At 38.5% G+C, this 20,261-nt stretch overlaps 1 long non-coding RNA gene and 1 pseudogene across 1 annotated transcript in view; both read left to right on the forward strand.

Moving 5' to 3' along the window:
* LOC144334601 (uncharacterized) overlaps window positions 1-20,261 on the forward strand; it is a 374,306-nt gene that overhangs the window by 100,334 nt on the left and 253,711 nt on the right. The window lies entirely within an intron of this gene.
* On the forward strand, window positions 10,559-14,326 carry LOC100426928 (eukaryotic peptide chain release factor GTP-binding subunit ERF3A pseudogene; annotated as a pseudogene).

Raw genomic sequence — 20,261 nt, forward strand, 5'->3', positions numbered from 1 at the left:
CTGTCATCCCAACCTGCTCCAGAGGCACAGAAGTCTCTTGCTATCTGATCTAATGATTTATAGGGACTTGCTCCTTTCTGCAGTGGCTCAGACTGGAAACCTTCAGCTAGCATCAATTTTGTCTGAAACTGTTGCAATCTGGAAGACGCGAACTTTACTGAAAGATTAAGTAGACAAGGGCTGAAGATTAGTAATAATAATATAGTTACTTAAGGTTCTAAGAAGGGAAGAAACCAGGTGAGACTTGAGAAGGCACTTCCAGACATAATTTGGGTCAGTTCCCTGGTTAGATCTATGTTACCATGTAGCTTATTTGGATATTTTTTGTATATTGGTCTCAACTTTTCCAGAGTTATTGAGATAAGTGCAACCAGTTTTGTTGAAAACTGCACACACACCCTCCCTGGTCAGCTAGACCATGATCTAAGCCTAGCCTGTTGTTGACAACACCACCAATTGGTCTTGAGAAGCCTGGAGACCTTATAAGCCTTCTCTTATATTTGTGGTCAACTTTTCTGTAATCTGTGTAAGGTTTTTAAAAGTTATTTCATGTTAGGTGAAGCCCCTCAGGGAGCTGCCCTTCCCATAGCTGTCACAATTTCTGCCAGGATTAGCTCAGTTGGTCTCTTATATCTAATTTTGGAAGTAAGGTTATAGACTGTTACTCTATTGGAGCCCAACTGTCCTACGGTAACTTTTCCTTGGAACTGGGGGTGTCCACACAAGGATAGGCTAAGGCCTGTAAGTTGAATGGGAAGATGGGGTCTGTTTCTCCCTTGCAGGACCATGACTACGACAAAGGAATATATATCCAGGGGCTGTGCCTGCCTGATGGTGTATAAAGGAGTTGAACCATTTATTTGAACTAGATTCTCAAGAAGGAATGTTGCTACTGCATTGGGGTGAAAGAGGTCTTCCCACTGAGCTCTGGGTCTCTGCACCCAGGGAATGCCCTTTCTCCCTTAGGAGGTACATAAAAGAGCTTCCATGTTATACTGTCTATACCTGTCCAATCTGTACATCATCCCTGTGGAGATGATGAAGTGGAGCCAGTCAGGATGTTTTAGTAAATGAGAGGCAGGGTACCAATAGGTAGTATTAGTTTGATATTGATCAGGGATATTGAATGTCATTGGGTAAATTGAGGGTGGATACCATACCTACATACATTGTATTTGCCCAAGGACTGGTTCTACAAGGACAACAGGGGACTGTCAAGGATGGATAATTAAGCATGTAGGTCTCCTTCCAAATGGATTGCTTATTGATGTCTGTGAGGCACACACATTTAAGTCTTTCTGTTACTTCAATTTGTATAGTCATAGGTGGTGGCTTTTCAACATAGTCAGAGGTAAGATTTAATGTCAAATTGGTCTTAGTGGGGACAAATTGGAGCTTAGTTCCTCCACCTGTAGGTGTGGTGGCAAATCTAACAGTTAAAGAGGTTGTTCCTTGAGGTACATAGGATAATCCTGGAAAAAATGAGTGAGTTTTCTTCCCATTGGGCCCTAGTAGCAAAGAGTAGGTGGAGAAGGAGGAAGAGGAAGTTGTTTCTCATTGTGATCCTGCCTTAAACCTAGCAAGAACAGAAAGAAAAGGTCCTTACCAATGGGAGGGACTGTCCAAAATGGTAGAACAAGAAAACGGTAATTAGGGTGAAGAGAAAAATTAGTTTTCCTATGCTTACCCACAGCATTATGTGTTTGCATCTGGCTATTGGTTCTTGTAAACCTGTAGTGGAGGCCTTCCACTCATTCATGGGAGGAAAGGGGGCTTTCTGGATGAGCCTAGAAACATTCTGGTGAACAGCCTTTTAATTGGGAGAGGCTGGAGATCCCTGCTAGCTTGACTGCAGTTGGAGTGAGCAGGATCACCTAGTCCTAGGGCCCTGTCACTTAGTCAACCATCGATCCTCCAGGGAGCCTTATTTCCAAATCTTAAGGAGGACTTGGTCTCCTGGGTTGACCTGTAGAGGAGATTCTCCTTCTTTTATAGAAGTTGATGGTACTTTATTCCCAAAATGTAATATTGCTTTCTGAATCTGATCCAAATTGATAATACCATGTGCTTTGACTTATTTCTCAGTCCAGTAAAATGTCAGTAGTGAGGAGGGGCCTCCTGTAATCCATTTCAAATGGACTGGGCTTTAGGTTGCTCTTTGGGGCAGTGTGAATCCAAAAGAATGCAATAGGAAGTAGCCTTATCCAGGTTTGCTGTGTTTCTTGAAATAACTTTGCCAAAGGTCTTTTAAGGGTATGATTCATCCTTTCTACCTTTCCTCAGGATTGGGGATGCCAACAGTCATGTATTTATAATTGATTCCCAGAACTGCCAAAAAGCTTTGAGTGATTTTAGCTATGAAAGAGGGTCTATTGTGACTTTGGACCTGGAGTGACTTTGGAAGACTGAATTGTGGAATTATTTCTTTTAGGAGACTTTTGCAAATATCAGTGGCCTTTTCAGACTGGGTCGGATATGCTTTGACCTAGCCAGTAAAAGTGTCCATGAAAATGAGAAGGTATTTCTATTCCAAAAGAGAGGGCATCTGGGTAATATTTATTTGCCATTCTTCCACAGGGTAGGTTCCTGGTGTTGGACTGGCTTGACTAGGGCAAGAGGAACGAGTTGAGTCTGTATTGTTTTGAATACATAAGTCACAGGCCATGGTTACTTGACTTACAGTCTTTCTTGGCCCCTTTCCAGAAGAGGTCTTTTGTACTAATTCACAAAAGACATCCCTCCTACAGTGAGTAACTTCACGTAGGTACTAAATAAATTTTCACTGCCAAGTCCCAGGGATAAGGACTTTACCATCCTTAACCAACCACCTGGAACTCCTCTTTTCCTACCCCCACTTCTCAGCATCATCCTGTTCTTTTTGGGAGTATTGAAGTTAGCTGGGAAGTCCCAAAGGGTTGATTATTAGTGCCATGACCTGGTCATCTTTCTGTGCTCAAGCTGCTTATTTTGTGGTCCTGTCAGCTAATTTCCTTGGCTAATAAGCAGTCTGTCCCTCCAATGGCCTTTGCAGTGAATGACTTCCACCTGGCCAGGGAATTGTACAGCTTCCAGAAGAGCTAAGACTAGATCCCTATGCTTTATTGGGTAATTTTTAGCTGTTAGCATCTGTCTTTTCTTGCAGATGGCAATGTGGGTATATAAGATATGAAATCCATACTTTTAGTCAGTAAAAATGTTTAGTTTGTTTTTGCTTTTCTCAGTTGCAAAACCCTAGTTGAAACAAATAATTTGGCCTTTTCAACTGAGGTCAGAGTGGGAAGAGTTTCTGCTTCTATGAGGTCATTAAGGCTTACTACTGAGAAGCCTACTTTTTGGACACCTTCTTCCATAAAGCTACTCCCATGAGGAAACCATTCTACTTCTGAATTGTCAAGGGGCTCATCCTGGAGGTCAGGACTAATGGAATAGGTCTATTCTATTGTCTCAGTACATTGATGGATTAGGCATTCATCTCTGCAACAGGGAGTAAAGTGACAGGGATCAAATTCTGACACTCTGTGAAATGTCCAGAGTGTCTAGTAAAAGAGCTCGATGAGTCAATGGTGTTCCTTCCCCACCAGTATAGTCTGGACTTGATTACAACTTCTAGATACTGACCCAAGGTAAGTTTAGAGGCCTCATTAACCAGGAGGGTAGTAGCTGTCACTGAGCCAACCCTGGGCAATGGAATACTGTTTCAAGCCACTGGCCACTGGTTTGGCCCTAGCTTCTGAGTTAGAACTTCCAAAGCCATCCCCTGTTTTTCATGTATATATAAGGTGAAGGGCTTATCCAGGTTAGGAAGCCCAAGTGATGGGATTTGGCTTAACTCAGTTTTTAAGTCCTCAAAAGCTTGATGACAATTCTTATGTCTTTACAGGGGTACCCTTTTCCCCTGTTCAGCATCTTGTATAGGGGCTTGGCAATTAAGCCATGATTAGGAATCCATATTCAGCAGAAACACGTCAAATCAATAATATCCTGTAGCTGTTTCCTGGTTTGTGAGGGCAACAATCCATCAATTGACCTTTTCTGATCCATAACCAAGGCTCAGGCACTGGGAGTGAGAGCAAATTCTAGATTTTGGGCCCTTTATAGGGAGGTTTGGACCTTAGCCAAGGAAACTTTGTATCCCTGTTCTGCCAGGAAGTTCACGGTCTTGATGATATTACAGTCAGAATCTTGCTTAGTCAGATTGGCAATCCTCGGGTCATCTACATATTGCAGTATGGCCCCTACCCTGAAATCTAGTTTTGTCAATTTTGCTGCCAAGGCATTCCCAAATAGATGAAGGCATCCCAGAAGCCCTGTGGGAGCACTTTCCAGGTGTGCTGAGTGGTCTCTAAGATAATTGGGATCCCTCCATTCAAGGGCAGAAATATATTGGGAATTAAGGTGCAGAGGTATGCAGATGAATATATCTTTAAGGTCCAGCATGATGAAGTATTGTGCATCCCAGGAATCTGGGTGAGCAGTGTATACAAGTTCAGTACCATCAGATGAATGGAAGCCACAGCTGCATTTATAGCTCACAGCTCTCGCACAAACCAATATTCTCCATTTGGCTTTTAGATGGGAAGTATGGGAACGTTACAGTTTCATTGATGGACCTTTATTAATCCATGTTTTAGGAACTTGGTAAGTAATGGCTGAAATCCCTTTAGGGATTCAGGTCTTAGAGGATATTGTCTTTTCCAAGCGTATTTTACTCCTGGTTTTAGCTTTACTTCAATAGGGGAAACTCTGACAGCGCACGCTGGAACTGTAATGTCCCATACTACTGTGTTAACCTGAATTCAAATTTCATCAGGAATAGAGGAAATGTTAATATCTGCTAGCTGTAGTGAGGCTAACAAATTGATCCCTTGTCCTTTGTCTACTGACACCTTGAGGCTATCTTTTCCTGACGAGATAGAAGCCTCCAATGTGCTCAGCAGTTTCCTACCGAACACTAAAGTGGGGCATTCAGGAATATGTAGGGAAGAATGAGTTATAACTTCAGAACCAGCCTCACAGGCAAGAGGACAAGTTTATTGTCTTACCTTAAATCATCCATCTATTCTTATCACCAGACAGTCATGATTGGAGAGGAGGCTTACAGACTTCGGAAACAATAGGCAGCTCCAGTATCAATAAGAAATTCAGTTTTCCTAGGCTCCTCTGGAGTGATGATGATGGAGGTGGGAGCTAGGTGGATTCTTGGGTGCCATTAGTCAGTGGTACAGTCTCCCTCATGGGAGAGATTTCCAAGACGAAGATCCTGTCTGGAAAGTCAGCGGATCTCCCTGCTTTGAGGTGGTCAGGACAATCCCTTTTTCAGTGCCCATCCTTCTGGCAGTGTGTGCATTGGTTAGGTCCCGCATTGGGCAATTGTCTCTTGTCTCTGGTATTCTTTGCCTCTTTGGGTTGCCATGAGGTGGAGGGCTAATTAAGGTAGCCAAAAGCTATGTTTTCTTGATCAGCCTGATATTTTTTTCCTCTTGCTTTGCCCTGTCCCTGTTGTTGAAAACCTTAAAAGCCTTCTCTACCAATACTGACAGAGGGGTATGGGGCCCTGTCTCTGACTTTTATAACTTCCTTCTAATATCAGGAGTGAACTGTGTGATAAAATGCAAAGTGCATAGCCCACAAGGCTATCCCTTCTGGCAACTCTGGATTAACAATAATTACTATACTTTCTGAAGACTTCTGTAACACAGCTGAGGAGATTCTTCGCCAGTCCAGCCTGAGCTACTTCCCTAACCTTGTCAGAATTCACAGGCTTCTTCATGCATTTTCTCATCCCTTCAGCCACATAGGCAATAAAATGCTCCATCCTACATTTGTCTATTTCATCACTAAGGTCCCACCAGGGGTCCTGCTCAGGGATTGTCTTCCCCAAAGCTTGATAAACAGCATATGAGGCATTGGCCTGTACAAATGAGTCAGCATGTGCCCTTGCCCTTTCACGAATCTGGACCTTTTCATCTGGGGTGGCACAATTGTCTAAAATCACCATCACATCCTAACAGGTTAGGGTGAACCTCAGACATAGTTTTATAAATTCCTCCCTGAACTTATTGGGGTCCTCTGAGAACTGGCTAAACTTTTCTTTACATACTCTCAGATCTGCCATGGAGAAGGGGATGGGAACCTGAATTATTCCCCCCACCCATTTGCTATCTCCTTTAGGGGACAGAGGCCCTGGACTAGGGAGTGAGGTAAAAGTAGGTGCCAGCTTAGAACTCAATCAGACCCCCATAGGGGATAGTGGATAGGGCTCTGGCCTTAAAACCTCTAGTTCTCTATGGGACTAATCCAGGTATGGTGGAGATTCAGGGGCCAAAGGAGGCCTTGAACCTGAAAGAAGGGTGGAGGGTTACTTTGTATCAGGCCTGGGGTCAGGAAGATAAGGTGGTGACTGTAATAGTGGATCAATAGGTAGGTCCAGCACTTGCTTCTTAACCCCAGGCAATAAGCTGGGAATGGTAGATGCCATGCATATGTGACATGAGTCCAATAACCCAGTATCTTATCCAACTTCATAAAAGTTTGCACATAAGAGATTTCTTCCCACCTCTGTGACTGCTTATAAAACAAGTTTAGCTGTAATGTAGCATTATACCTAAGAGACTCATGTAATGTTCATTGCTCCTAATCTCCCAATGGGTTCTGGGGCCAGGTGATGTTACAAAGGGAGATTACTTTCTTTTTTTAGGTCTTCTAGCTTAAATTGCCCCCAGTTGGAGAGAATGTATCCTAGAAGAGAGTCATGGGGAACACTGAGATCATTGCCCATGTCTAATCCTGCCTCTTCTGTTACCTTTGATTAAAGATCCTGGTATAGGGAAAAGCCCCAGGGAATTAGTCTTGATGTAATTTGAGACCCTTTAAGCCCAGTAGTCAGCCCAGGATTCCCTTGGATGGAGGAATCCTTGTTCTCAGGGATCAGAGAGGAAAACAGAAATAACAGACATAGTTGTTTCACACTAGCTGCTAAGGAATGGGTGCCCTACATGTGACTACAAGGCCAGGAATGCCCATGGTGTGTGTAGTTGAAAGAGTGCCCTTGTATTGTACAGGCCACAGGTGTACAGTGCACTTTTGTGTTGAAGATGGGCAGTAGTAGGTGCCAAGATAATTCCTCCACTCTTGAGGAAGAAGGCCCCCATTACTCAAAACTCCTTTTACCTCATTTAGAACACAGGCCAAACAGTCAGGAGGAGGGGTGAAAGCCGAAGGGCTGAGCTCAGACAATTATAACTGCTCTGACCTCTACCAGGCCAGAATGGGCCAAACTTGAAGGAGGAAGTGATGGGGGAAATTAGGGATATCAAAAAGATCATGGAGTGGGAGCTCTTGAATCTCAGAGTAAAATAAAGAGGGAGTGAAATATCGAAAGATCAGTATTTTGGTGAGGAGTTCAGTTGGACAAAGTTTTCCCAATCAGAAGAAATGAGAGTGGAGAGTTTCCTATAAAAAAGAAAATGGTTCCAGTGTCCTGCCTGGGAGGTACTCCCCAGGGCAGACAAAAGGGAGAGCACTTGAGTCTCACTGGACAGTGGAGTGAAGGCAAGGAGGAAATATAGGGAGAAAACCTTTTCTTTCATTTCAGGAAGAAAATAGGGGAATATGAAATTTCTGATAGTTCTCTGCAAATGAGCCAGGTTGAAAGAGGGTGGGTGTGAGAGAGAAAGGAAGGGAAGAAAAAAGACAAGGCAAGGAAAGGAAGCTTGTGAGGCTTCCAGCCACTGCACAGTGCAGAGTCAATGTCGTCACTACTCTTACTAGTCTCCTATCAGGGAAATCCTCAGCATCCTAGACCTTCACAATGTCAGATGAGTCCCTCCTACCTTTGCAAGTCACAAGTCAAGGTGAACTCTTTCCAGCCAGAGGAAGTTAAGGGTACTTTTGGCTGAGATGAATAAGACTGTAGGTGGCTCTCTGAGATAACCAGAGGAATAAAGTTGGAAGATGGGGAAAGAGACGGGGAAGGGAAAAAAGAAAGAAAAAAAAAATGAAGAGAGAAATAAAGAGCCCAGAGAAGCTGGGCATGCAGCAGGACTCATCCCAGCCATTGTTCTTTGGGCTGGTCAAGCCTGACTGCCTACCTCCTCAACCAGTCTAGCAGGTTTCTTGGAAATTACTCAGAATCTGATGTCAGCCAGTCAGAGGGTTCTTAAAACCTAGCACAGAGGGGACTAGGATCCCTTACTCCAGAAATCCCTAAGCCAATCAGGAGGGAAAAGAAAATGAGGGGCAGGGTTCAGAAGGAGAACAAGAGTACCTTGGTCCAAGGGAGGACTCAGTGACTGCAGAGACACTGAAGCAAATATTTCAAGTGGCCGTTTCATCTATCACAAGGTCACATTCTGGAGGTCTTGCTGGCTCTCCGGTGCTTCTCCTCAGGGAAATATCCTCACTTATGGGCTCCAGCAGAGTCACCAAGGCTATTACTGCATCCCGGACCCCACATTTGTTGGCTCTTGCATAAGTAGAAATTAACACCAGGATAAACAGAATTTTTTCTCAGCCAAGATTTAATAGGTTTGTGACTCAAACATACAAGGAAGCAGCATACAGGAAAGGAATCCTGGTACCAGCTCCCCAAGGGGCTTAGTTCTTGTCATTTTAAGGAAGGTGATGTGGGAAAAGGAATGATGTACAAGCGATATTTAGCTGGGTTTTTGTATACACTTGCACAGTGGGGCATCATGCTCTAACATGTATCACATGACTAGAAAATGGGGGATAAGCCTCACTGTCAGTGGAGATTTTAGTATTTCAGTGAGATTATAATGAGTAAAAAGTCAATGGAAGGTCAGGGCTGGAGTCCATCTTGTCTTCTGGCAGCTGGATATGCTGCCTAAGAAAACAAAAATGGTCCCAGGTTTTTGTTGGGAATGCTAGAGTCTTGCTTCAGCAACCTCAGAAGGCATCTGTCCCTCAAAGAGATAAATGGTCAGATGCTTTCTTTTACGGTTAGCAATTCAGCCTGGTCAGCTAAGTTAGGAGAGCCTTGCCCTACCTGTTACATGACTTGGGTTAGCTTGTTAAGGAAGGCAAAACGCAGGAGAGGAATATGTCCAGATACCTAAGGCCCATCAGGACCCTGGTAACTGTGTCACTTGTCTGCTGGGACCAAGTCTCTTTTTTACACTGTCTTGCAGTGACTTGCATTCCACATACAGTAGTTCTTTCAACAGAGCCAGTAGTCATTTTCTTCTTGGATACTGCCATCTTCTCTCTCCATAATGCTGAAATTTTGATTACAGTGCCCTTAAAAAAGATTCCCCCTCTCTTCTATCAATAGACACATAACTTTCCTCCTCAAGTTCTTGCCTTGTCAATGCCTCCCTCTCGTCTTGATTTTCCAGTATTAGTTGGCCAACAGGGTCTGCTGCTTCCTCTTTGGGTCCAACTTGGCTGGTTCTGTCCTATTTAGGTGTTTTAGATATGGCTGCTTTTCAGTGGTCAAGCATCTCTGACTTGAAGAAGTACACAGCTGAACAGATGGGTTTAATAAAACTTGAGATTATTTCACTATCCAGAATCTCCAAATCATTTTATATTGTTATTTCTAGGCCTTCCAAATACTACTATGCCTTGCATAAATAAACCAAAACATTTCTTCCATGAGAATGACTGCCTTGTCAAGCTAAGCGCACATTCTGTCAATTGTCCAACTTCATGCCAGCAGAGGGCAGGCAGGACAGATAATATCCGCAGACAATCTCCGATCCTCAGGTTACCTAATACATATGTTTATCCTGTACAGAATAACTCTGGGAATTATATCAAGATTGTTAATATCAAGATTGTTAATCCTTGGCAAAAGGGTCTATTTGTCTTATCAAGGCATAAATTGATTAGCTGACTAAAAGCTCTGGTACTTTCAGAATTTAGAAATTTTTTTGTATTAAGCTTTCTGGAAAGAATTGTTTTCCCAAACCCATCTGATCCCCAGAATTTAAACCAATAATTTAAAATATTGGTTAAGCATCAGAATCGTACCTGCAGCTTATTAAAAATACAGATGCATAATCCTCATTCCAGACTTACTAAAGAGATCACCTGAGTGTTGGGCCTGAGTATACCTGTAAAAGCTGTATACATTGTTTTGATATATAATCGGAATTGCGAATTCCAGATTTCCAACCCTGGGGAAATAAAAGCATTGTTTAACCACTATTGGCTGCTTTGTGTTGTTGGCTTCAAAGAGCTGTTTCGATAAATGTCAGTCTGAGGATCTTAAGATTTATTCAGTGTTTAGTACTGAAAACGATTTGCCTTATTGGTTTGCTTATTTATTTATTTGTTTATTTAATTTATTTCTCTGGTGCTGCTGTTTTTTTCAGTCTTTAAAATGGCCAAGAATTGTTAATTCATGCTGTCATATATACTCCATTTGTTTCTGTTGTGTACATGAAGGCTCCCCTCAGATGGGTAGAATGGAGGATAAAGCATATGTAGATAGCATCTCTGGACTCCTTGATATAAACTGTAATTTTGGCTGCATTACTCAATAGGTGGTTGATCACCACACTTACAGGGCTCAACAAAAGCTCAAGGTTTAAGTATGAGGCCCAAAATCTTGGAAGGGAAAGTTGTTCTATTCCGGAAGATTGCACTGGACAGAGTCTCAGTGAAATCCTTTTCAGAGTATCCAAAATGTGGAGACCATGCAACTGTTTTCAAGATGGTAAAGAAACTGACTTACTATAAAAATAATAACTTTACGAAGAAATATAGGCAGCTGTCTGAGAGAATGAGGGAAGGTAAATAGCTCTAAGGATGAGGAAACAAATTTATTAAAAGTCTAGGTTCTGGAAGGAGAGGTAGTTAGGAGTTTCCTGCAAAGGCTGTGATTAGCCATTATCAACTACAAATTACTGGGCCAGCTTTGCCAGCAGGCATTTGAAATTGTATTCTATTCAGTAGTGTAAAGATGGTTTAATGTAAGAAAATCAACGCACATAATATACCGTATCAATAGGTAAAGCCAGATTTGTAAGATTTTAATAGTTTGCTAAAAGACAGTTGCTAAAAGTAATTTACTATTTTTAAAAATATAACAAAAATAATAGACTCTTTCACAATATAATAAAGAACAACTAAGATTATGCCAAGCAGTGCTGACAAGAGTATGATGAAACAGGCACTTTCATTAATTGTTTGTGTCAAGGTAAACTGGTTCAAGAACTTTGAAAAATAATTGAATCTATATATTTCATGAGACAGATTTTTAAAACTTTGACACATTAATTCAAATTTTGTCATTCTTTCTTTAAAAAAAATCCAAAATGACGATAAAACCTCCAAGCACAGAGATATTAGTTTGAGAATTATTTATTAAAATAAAGAAAATTGAAAGTAACTATGAGAGATATCCAAAATATCTGAGTGTGCATGCCTTACGTTTATACAAAATTTTTGCATGCATATCCTTTACATATCCAGTTATTTATGTGTAAATTATACACATGTACTCGTGTGTTAATATATTACATGATAATATATATTATATAGGCATACACACAAGAGAAATTGAAAACAGATGAATTAAAATGTTATTATCAATAATATTTTTGGTTAGGACATAGTGATTGACCATACCTTCTATTTTTGAAAATGTTGATTTAATATTATCTGTTGCAGCAATTCCATGGTCTTCATTTAAGACTACTATTTTTAATACTTTTTAAAAGTCAAGCTTACTTTAACAAAATTTACACATAGTCAAATACATCCTTTTAAAGAATACAGTTTAATGAGTTTTGACAAATGTATGTAGTTCTCTAACCAGTACCACAATCAAGATAAAGAATATTTCCCTAACCTCAAGAAGTCTCCCTGTTCCTCTTTTCAATCAATTTCCTGCCCCGAGCCCCACTCCTGGCAAGTAGTGACCCGATTTCTCTCCCTATAGTTTTTTCCCTTTAGTTTTTACAAATCTAACAAAAATAATGAAAAGAGTCTTCTCCATATAATAAAGAGCAACTGAGATTATGCCAATCAGTGCTGATGAGAACCAGAACTTTTTCTTTTCCAGAGAGTCTTCTACATTGTACCATTTTTGTATCTGGCTTCTTTCATGTTACATAATGCTTTTGAGGTCTAAACATCCTGTTGAATTGATCGGTAGTTCATTTCTGTTTTATTTATGGGTAGTATTTCTTACATAGACATACAACAATTTATTCGTTCATCAGTTGATGGATATTCTGGTTGTTTGCAGTTTTGGGCTATTATGAATATAACTGCTCTAAACAATTGTATACAGTATCTGTGGGAATATATGTTTTAATTCTCTTGTGTAAATCCTAAGAGTGATATTTCTGGCTCATATGGTAAGTGCATGTTTTCTAAAGTGGGCAAACCATTGTGTATCACCACGAGCAGTGAATGAGTATCCTTGTCTTCCACATCCTCACTAGCACTTTATATGTCCATTAAAAGTTTTTTTTTTTTTTTTTTTGGTCATTCTAGTAAGTCTGTGTTATGGGCTGAATGGTATCCCTCCAAAATTCATATGTTGAAGTCCTAACACCCAGTACCTCAGAGTGTGATCTTATTTGGTGATAGGGTCTTTACAGAGGTAATCAAGTTAAAATGAAGTTATTAGTGAGAGTAATCCAAAATGACTAGTCTTCTCATAAGAAGAGAAGATTAGGGAAGCATGTAGAAGAAATAAGTGAAGCAGAGATGGTTCCTGGGGAGATGTAAGCCACCAGAGAAAAGTACCCAGGAAGTGATGAAGGAGGAAGATGAAATGGCAAAACCTAAATCTGTGGTTATGCCACCAGGCACTCCTAAAAGGCACTCACACCTGTAATCCCAGCACTTTGGTAGGCTAAGGTGAGAGGATTGCTTGAGGCCAGGAGTTCAAGAGCAACACCCTGGGCAACATAGCAAGACCCCATCACTTAAAAATAAAAAACGCCAGTGCATGGCGCATGGTGGTGTGCACCAGTAGACCCAGCTACTTCAAAGGCTGAGTTGGGAAGATCATATGAGCCCAGGAGTTCAAGGTTACGTTAAGCCACTCACACCACAGCAGTCCAGCCTGGGTAACAGAGAGAGGTCTTTTCTCAAAAGAAAATGCAGTTACATTGTGCATGTCGATGCTGGCAAGTCAGCCACTGGAGGACAAATAGTGTATTTGACTGAAATGGGTGAAAACAGGGCACTTGAAATGTATGAAAAAGAAGTTTAAAGAAAAAAAAAAACAGAGAAACTTGGTACTTGTCTTGAATCTTGGACACAAGTTAGGAAAATTGAGACAAGGATAAAACAATAGAAGCAGGTTTTGCCTATTTTGAAACTGAAAGGAAGTATTTTATAGTTCTAGATGCCTCTGGTCACAGGAGCTTCATCCCAAATACGATTGGTGGTGTCTCTCAAGCTGATTTGGCTGTGCTGGTAATCTCAGCCAGGAGAAGAGAGCTTGAAATTGGATTTGATAAAAGGACAAACAAGAGAATGTGCAATGTTGGCAAAGACAGCAAGTGTGAAACACTTAATTCTGTTTATTAATAAGATGAATGATCCAACAGCAAATTGGAGCAATGAGAGATACGAAGAATATAAAGAAAAACTAGTGCCATTTTGAAAAAAGTTGGCTTCAATTCCAAAAACTGCCTGCTCAGGACTAACTGCAGAAAATTTCAAAGAGCGATTGAATTTCTGTACTTAGTACATTGGATTACCATTTATTCTATATCTAGGTAATTTGTCAGACTTCAATAGATCAGTTGCTATACCAGTCAGGCTGCCAATTTTGGATAAGTACAAGGATATGGGCACTGTTGTCCTGGGAAAGCTGGAATCAGGCAGTCTGTTTGTAAAGGCCAGCAGCTTGTGATGATGCCAAAAAAGCACAATGTGGAAGGTCTTGGAACACTTTCCAATGTTATAGAAGCTGATACTGTAGTCCCAGGTGAAAAGCTCAAAATCAGACTGAAAGGAGTTGAAGAAGAGGAAGTTCTTCCAGGATTCATACTTTGTGATGTTAATAATCTTTGTCATTCTGGAGGCACATTTGGTGCTTCGATAGTGATTACAGAGCATAGATCTATCATCTGCCCAGAATTTAATTCAGTGCTGCAAATTCACACCTGTATTGAGGAAGTTAAAATAACAGCCTTAATCAGATTGGTAGATAGAAAGTGAGACTCAACCCTGTTTTGTGAAGCAAGATCAAGTATGCACTGCTCATTTAAGGAGAGCAGGAACCATCTGCCTTAAGATCTTTAAAGACTTCCTCAGATGGGTCACTTTACCTTAACAGATGAGGGCAAGACTTGCGATTGGAAAAGTTCTAGAACTGGTTCCAGAGAATAACTAAGCATTTTCTTGATGATCTTGCATAATACTATGAGAAAAATTGACTGCAAAAAGCCTATTACGTATTACCTTCTCTAATTTTCTGCCCATTGGTTAACCTCTCCCCATATTCGCAAAGTGAAAATTCACAGCAAAAGTCCACATTATGTCACTTTCTTATATTGAGAGCTCTGCTACACCACCATTGAATTTTAAAAATATTTTCCCTCTTTTTCATACTCTGCTTCCTTGGATGGATTTGGCAATGGCTTTGTAAGTCATGTGGACATAATTGCCTATAATAATAAAAACCCTATAGCAATTTGTTTTTCATTTTCTCCTTAGGCATACTTAATATTTTTCCCCCAGGCAGATCATTCGGAGTGTGCAAGGGTGTGTGCATATGTTAGAAAGACAACTACCATTTTAATAAAGTATTCAAATTGAAAAAAAAGAAGAGAAGGTTGATTAGGACATAAACAGTTACAGAGGGACAACCTTGTGAAGACACAGGGAGGAGATGGCCATCAATAAGCCAAGGGGAGAAACCTCAGAAAAGAGCCAACCATATCAACACGTTGATCTGTTCTTCCAGCCTCCAGAATTGTGAGAAAATAAATTTCTGTTGCCAAACACACCCAGTCTGTGGTACTTTGTTATGGCAGCCCAAATAAACTAAAACAGTGTAAAAAAAAAAGATATTTTATTGAGTTTTATTTAAATATCCTTAATGATTAATATTATTTTTGTGTTCATTTTGCCATCTGTATCTCTTCTATAGTAAACTGTTCAAATCTTCTGTCCATTTTTTAAATTGAGTTTTTTGTCTTCTTACTACTGATTTCTAAGTGTTCTTTACGTATTCTGGATACTGGTCCTTTATTAGATATGTGCTTTACAAATATTTACTTCATATTTGTGGCCTGTCTTCTTAATAGTGTCTTTTGAAAGAGAAAGTTTTAAATTTTGATTAAGTTGAATTTATTATTTTTTCATTTTTAGTTTATGCTTTTCATTGATGTTTTTATTTTGATTTTTTACAACTTTATTGAGATACAATTGATGCAAAATAAACTGTACACATTTTAATTGTACAATTTGATAATTTGTGACGTGTATACATCTTTGAAAGAATTACCACTGTTAAAATGATAGACATTTCTATCACTCCCTTCAAAATAAAGTTTCCTCTTGTCCTTGTGTCAACTATCCCTTCCTTCAACCCACTCCCAGGCAATTAATGAAATTCTTTGTCACTATAAATTAGTTTGAATATTCTAGAATTTATATGAATTAAATCACATAGTACATACTTTTTTTGCTTAGCTTCTTTCATTCAGATAAGTGATTCTGAGATTTATCCATGTTGATGTACATATCAATAATTCATTCCTTTTATTCTATTCATTATCATAAATTGTTAATCAATTTACCTTGGCTGACATTTTAATGCTTGTCATACTTGAAAAATTTACTACACAAAGACAGTCGCTGAAAGGGAATGCAATATTGACCTCACTTACTGAATTGCCCTACTAGTTTTTCAAATCCTCCACCACAAAACAAAGACAATTGGTTTTGTTAAAATCTCAATTTGCCCCCATGCCAGGCTGTTGACATTATGAATTAAATAGATAATATAAGTATGTTACATCCAGCTGTAGCTCTTTATTGAAATTTTTTTAATTAAAATATTATTAAGTGGGTTACAAAATTCTGCTTCAGTTTTAAGCACATAGAGGAGAGATTTTACAAGTGACACATTTAGATTTTGGGCATTAAAATCACTTAATATGAATACATTTCAAAGCAATCTATTTTTAAATGTTCTCTCCTTTGTGCAATTTTCTTCCAAATAGTAGCAGCTACTTCTTCGTTTATTGGTAAAATATCTTGAAGTTAAATATTTAGTGTTTGTTTTTCTGAAATTTCTGTCAGCTAGCAGAATATGGGCTTGAATTTGTCACTACAGAAATTAAAAACAAAATGAATGTGTGCCTTTTTGAAAAGAGAAAATGAACAATGCACCTTTATGTTTGCTTGGCAAATCTCTTAAGTACTTGGCACAAAATGACCAGAAAACCTCTTTAGAATATAAAAGATTTTTAAGGTAATTTCTTATTTATTTCATGACACAATATAGTATGACAACTATAATTTGAGGATCTCTTAATATACATAAAATTAACAACACCAATAACATTCTGTAGCACTTTATGCATGTCTATTTTCAACTTCTGTGCCAAAAGACTAATAATCCAATAAATTAATTTCAAATGTGCTATTGCACCTGTAATGTTACTTAAAACAGTTTTGTAAAGGAAACTTAAACCAGATATATCAAGAGTGATTACATTTATATGGTTTTCCTGTAATGTAATTTTTACTTTGATAATATATCTTCTTCAGTACCTTTAAATAGCTAAGAAAAGGCTGTTTCATTATTAAAACAGAATCCAGAAAATACCATAAGCTGAGATACTATTTTTAATTGTAATTTCAGCCAACACTATAGCAAACTTCCCACATAATACTGATTTTTAAAATTCTTTAACAATGTTTTCTATGAATATTCCAACACTAATTAAGGAAAAAAATTGACCACATTATTTTCTCCTTATTTCAGTCATTTAAAAAAAATCCCGACATGACAGTGAATGATGTGCTTTCTTAATGATCCTATATTTTGTCTTCGTTATTAAGTACAAAACCCAGAAGAAGGTTATAAACTTTATCTTCAAATTGGTGTAATTTTGTAAATACACAGTTGGATTTTACATGATTATAAATACTGTTGGGAAAATGTAGAAGTATGTCTTGTATCTTTATAGTATAGATGCTTTTTTAAAAAAAAATTCTGACTCATTGTGATGGCTTCATTCTATCACTCAGTACTTTGAGGCATAATAAGTACCCAATACACATAGAGGTTTATTGTGGTAGTAGATATAATATAAATCCATCTTTCAGGCAGTCTTCTTTAAAAGTTAGATTTTTTTAAGCTAAAGTTTTGTTAGTTTTTACTAGATCATTGTTGGTGATTATGTCTGAAATGAGTGGTGAAGAGCTTATACTAGGAGAGAATTGTCAGTCTTGCCATTAATAGTTGACCACAAATCTAGACCTTCAATAGTGGAGAAAGGTACATTCATTCACTGGCATCCTATTGAACCAATAAAACAATAGGTATGTTGCTACATAGAGATATGTGTAAAATAAAGTGCTAATTTATAAAATTTTACAGTCACCATAGAAGAAACTACCTAAAAAAAGACAGGAATAGAATACAGAAAAATAAAAAGAGTTCTACAAGGGTGTTCAGATTAAAGATAATTTGCTTTCCTTTAGTAGCCAGAATGTTTATATTGTTTTTATTTTATTGTTTAGAATTATAAGAAAACACATTTGTATCAAATTTATTTCTTTTTATCCCTACAAAAATGTTAGAATTTGTGTGAAAGTTAATTTAGTCTCTATATACAAGTGCTAACTTCTGTACTCTGACAAATATGAATTATATAATTTCTTTCAATTATTACTAATTTGATGGGGAAGATAATTTATCTTGCATTTTTTGCATTTCTGAGAATTTTTGTGAAGTGTTCACAAATTGTCCATTATATTTCATCATTTATTAATTACTAGGTTATGAGAGGCTGTCTTTGATCACTCTGTACCACATAATTACTTCATCCTTCATGCCAGTGCCTGCCTTAGCTTTTTATTTTCCATAGTACTTACCTGTCTTATATTATGTGTTTATTTTTAAATGTATTCTTCTATTTTCTTCAGTGCTGTCAACATTGAATAACAGCTGCCATAGATTAGACAGCTGACAAATCACTGTTGAATGAATAATAAATGTCCTTACATATTTTTCTAATAGTGTTGCTATTTTGTGTATTAATCTGAAAGATCTCTTTCTATATTAGAGAGACAACATTTAAGCATATGTTACAAATATATTTTTCAATTTGTAATAGACTTTATTTTTTATTCTTTTAATTTATTATTTATTAATTGTTTGATAAAAAAGAAGTCTAATACAGTTATCTACTTAAATGCATTATTTTTATGGTTTCTGTATTTGATGTTTTGCCTGGGAATACTTTCCTCTCCCTCCTTCCTCTCTCCCTTCCTCCCCTTCCTTCCTCTCTCCCTTCCTCCATTCCTCCCTCATTTCCTCCCCTACTTCCTCCCTCCCTTCCTCCCCAACTCCCTACCTCCCTCTCTATTTTGTACTCCCTTCCTCTGTGTGTGTGTGTGTGTGTATGGGTGTGTTTCAGCCATGGAACTTAGTGTGGCATAGGTGAAATATAAAGACCTAATTTATGTTCAACATGGAGACTTGGAGACATGGAGACTTCACTTCACCAGCATCACTTGCTATTTAAGTAGTCTTTGAAATGCTGCCTTTATGGTATGCTAAGAAGTCATATAGATTTGGTTCTGTTTCTCTACTCTTCCATGAAGCTATCTATTTGTAGCAGCAGTTTCATTCTTGCTTAATGTGGTTTTGCTGTATTTTTGAATATTTCATGGATAAATTCCCCTTCCATTTTTTCAAAATAATATTTTGAATGTTCTTTTTACTTTTATTATTTCTGATGAGCTTTGGAATCCTTTCTTTTGTGAAAATATACATATTAATGAGAATAAATTTTGTATGCCTGAAATAGAAATTTGAGCATTTGGCAGAGATTGCACTCTGTGCCCTTAAGCTTTTAGACTAGCGACCACCCTCTGTTGCTACCCCTAAGAACCATGTTAGGAACGAATCACTGTAAGCTCATTCTCTAATACATGACATATTCTATGGGTTTTTTTTAGTGCATTTGTTTTTTAAACTGATAAACTTTCAGGATTCAGCGAGAGGTTTTTAAATTGAGATTTTAATATTTTTAGTAGCTGCCTGTTCTTATTTTTTAAATGAAGGATTTTGAAAACTCTTTTTCTTTTTGCTCCATTTGAAATAAACTACAGTTGATGGCCAAGCAAAAGGCACAGGTGTGAGGATGGTGTGTGCTTGTGGAAAAGCTTTGGGATGCCTGGTCTTCTGGCTGGGTAAGAAGCACTGGGTGCTTCTTATATCCCCAAAGCAGATCCCTAACTCTGCTCCCAGATGAGGGCTTTCATGCTAAATGCAACAGTCAGGAATGGTTACAAGGGATATAGTACAACCAGCCACTAACTTATTACTCTAGACATGCAAAAAAACTAGTCCCAATAATCTCTGGCAAATTTCATCCACAGTATGTTGTCTTGCTTTCATTTTTAAGGTTTAATGTTAAAACTACAGGAGCACACATTAGAGAGTGTTCTTGCTGAACTAGCTGACCAGGGAAAGGGGATAACAATATGTCCCTGTCTAAGTGGCTTTAAGGTATCTGTATTCAAAGTCTTCAAATCTTTTGACCTTTCAAAAGGACAGCCTTGCCATTGGTCAGTGTATCTTGTCATTTACTATGACATGGTGGTTTCTTGTGTTTGGATCTCTCTTTGAGACAGAGATTTACAAATATGATTACACAACTTTCAAAATTCTGTCAACAGTTTTGTCTTAGGTTGAGCTACTGGCCCCTGAAGCTCTAAGTGACATTCTGAAATTTGTTAATCAAATGAGCCTATGGTTTGCGGCTTTGATTTCTCACACTTGCCAAGTGGACCTAAAGCGCTTTGCCATAAGGGGTTTTTAAAAAGTCTTACAAAGTCATCCTTTTCTGGCTTTCCTTCTATGCAAAAGCCTGAGAGAGAAAGCAATGGCAGTACAAATAAATGAAATTTAATAGATTGTTTTAATTTAAGAGCAACAATTCCTCTGGAAATTAATCATATTGGAGTGAATGTGAGCTAGGAGAGCAGCAGGACTTAACTTCCCAGTCCTGAAAGGATAAAGTTAAAATATGTCTGGAACCAGCAGATGGCGCCAAAAGCAACCGCTAGTTGCTCTCATTGCT

This window comes from Macaca mulatta, chromosome 14 (assembly GCF_049350105.2).
Source record: "Macaca mulatta isolate MMU2019108-1 chromosome 14, T2T-MMU8v2.0, whole genome shotgun sequence".
NCBI lineage: Eukaryota > Metazoa > Chordata > Mammalia > Primates > Cercopithecidae > Macaca > Macaca mulatta.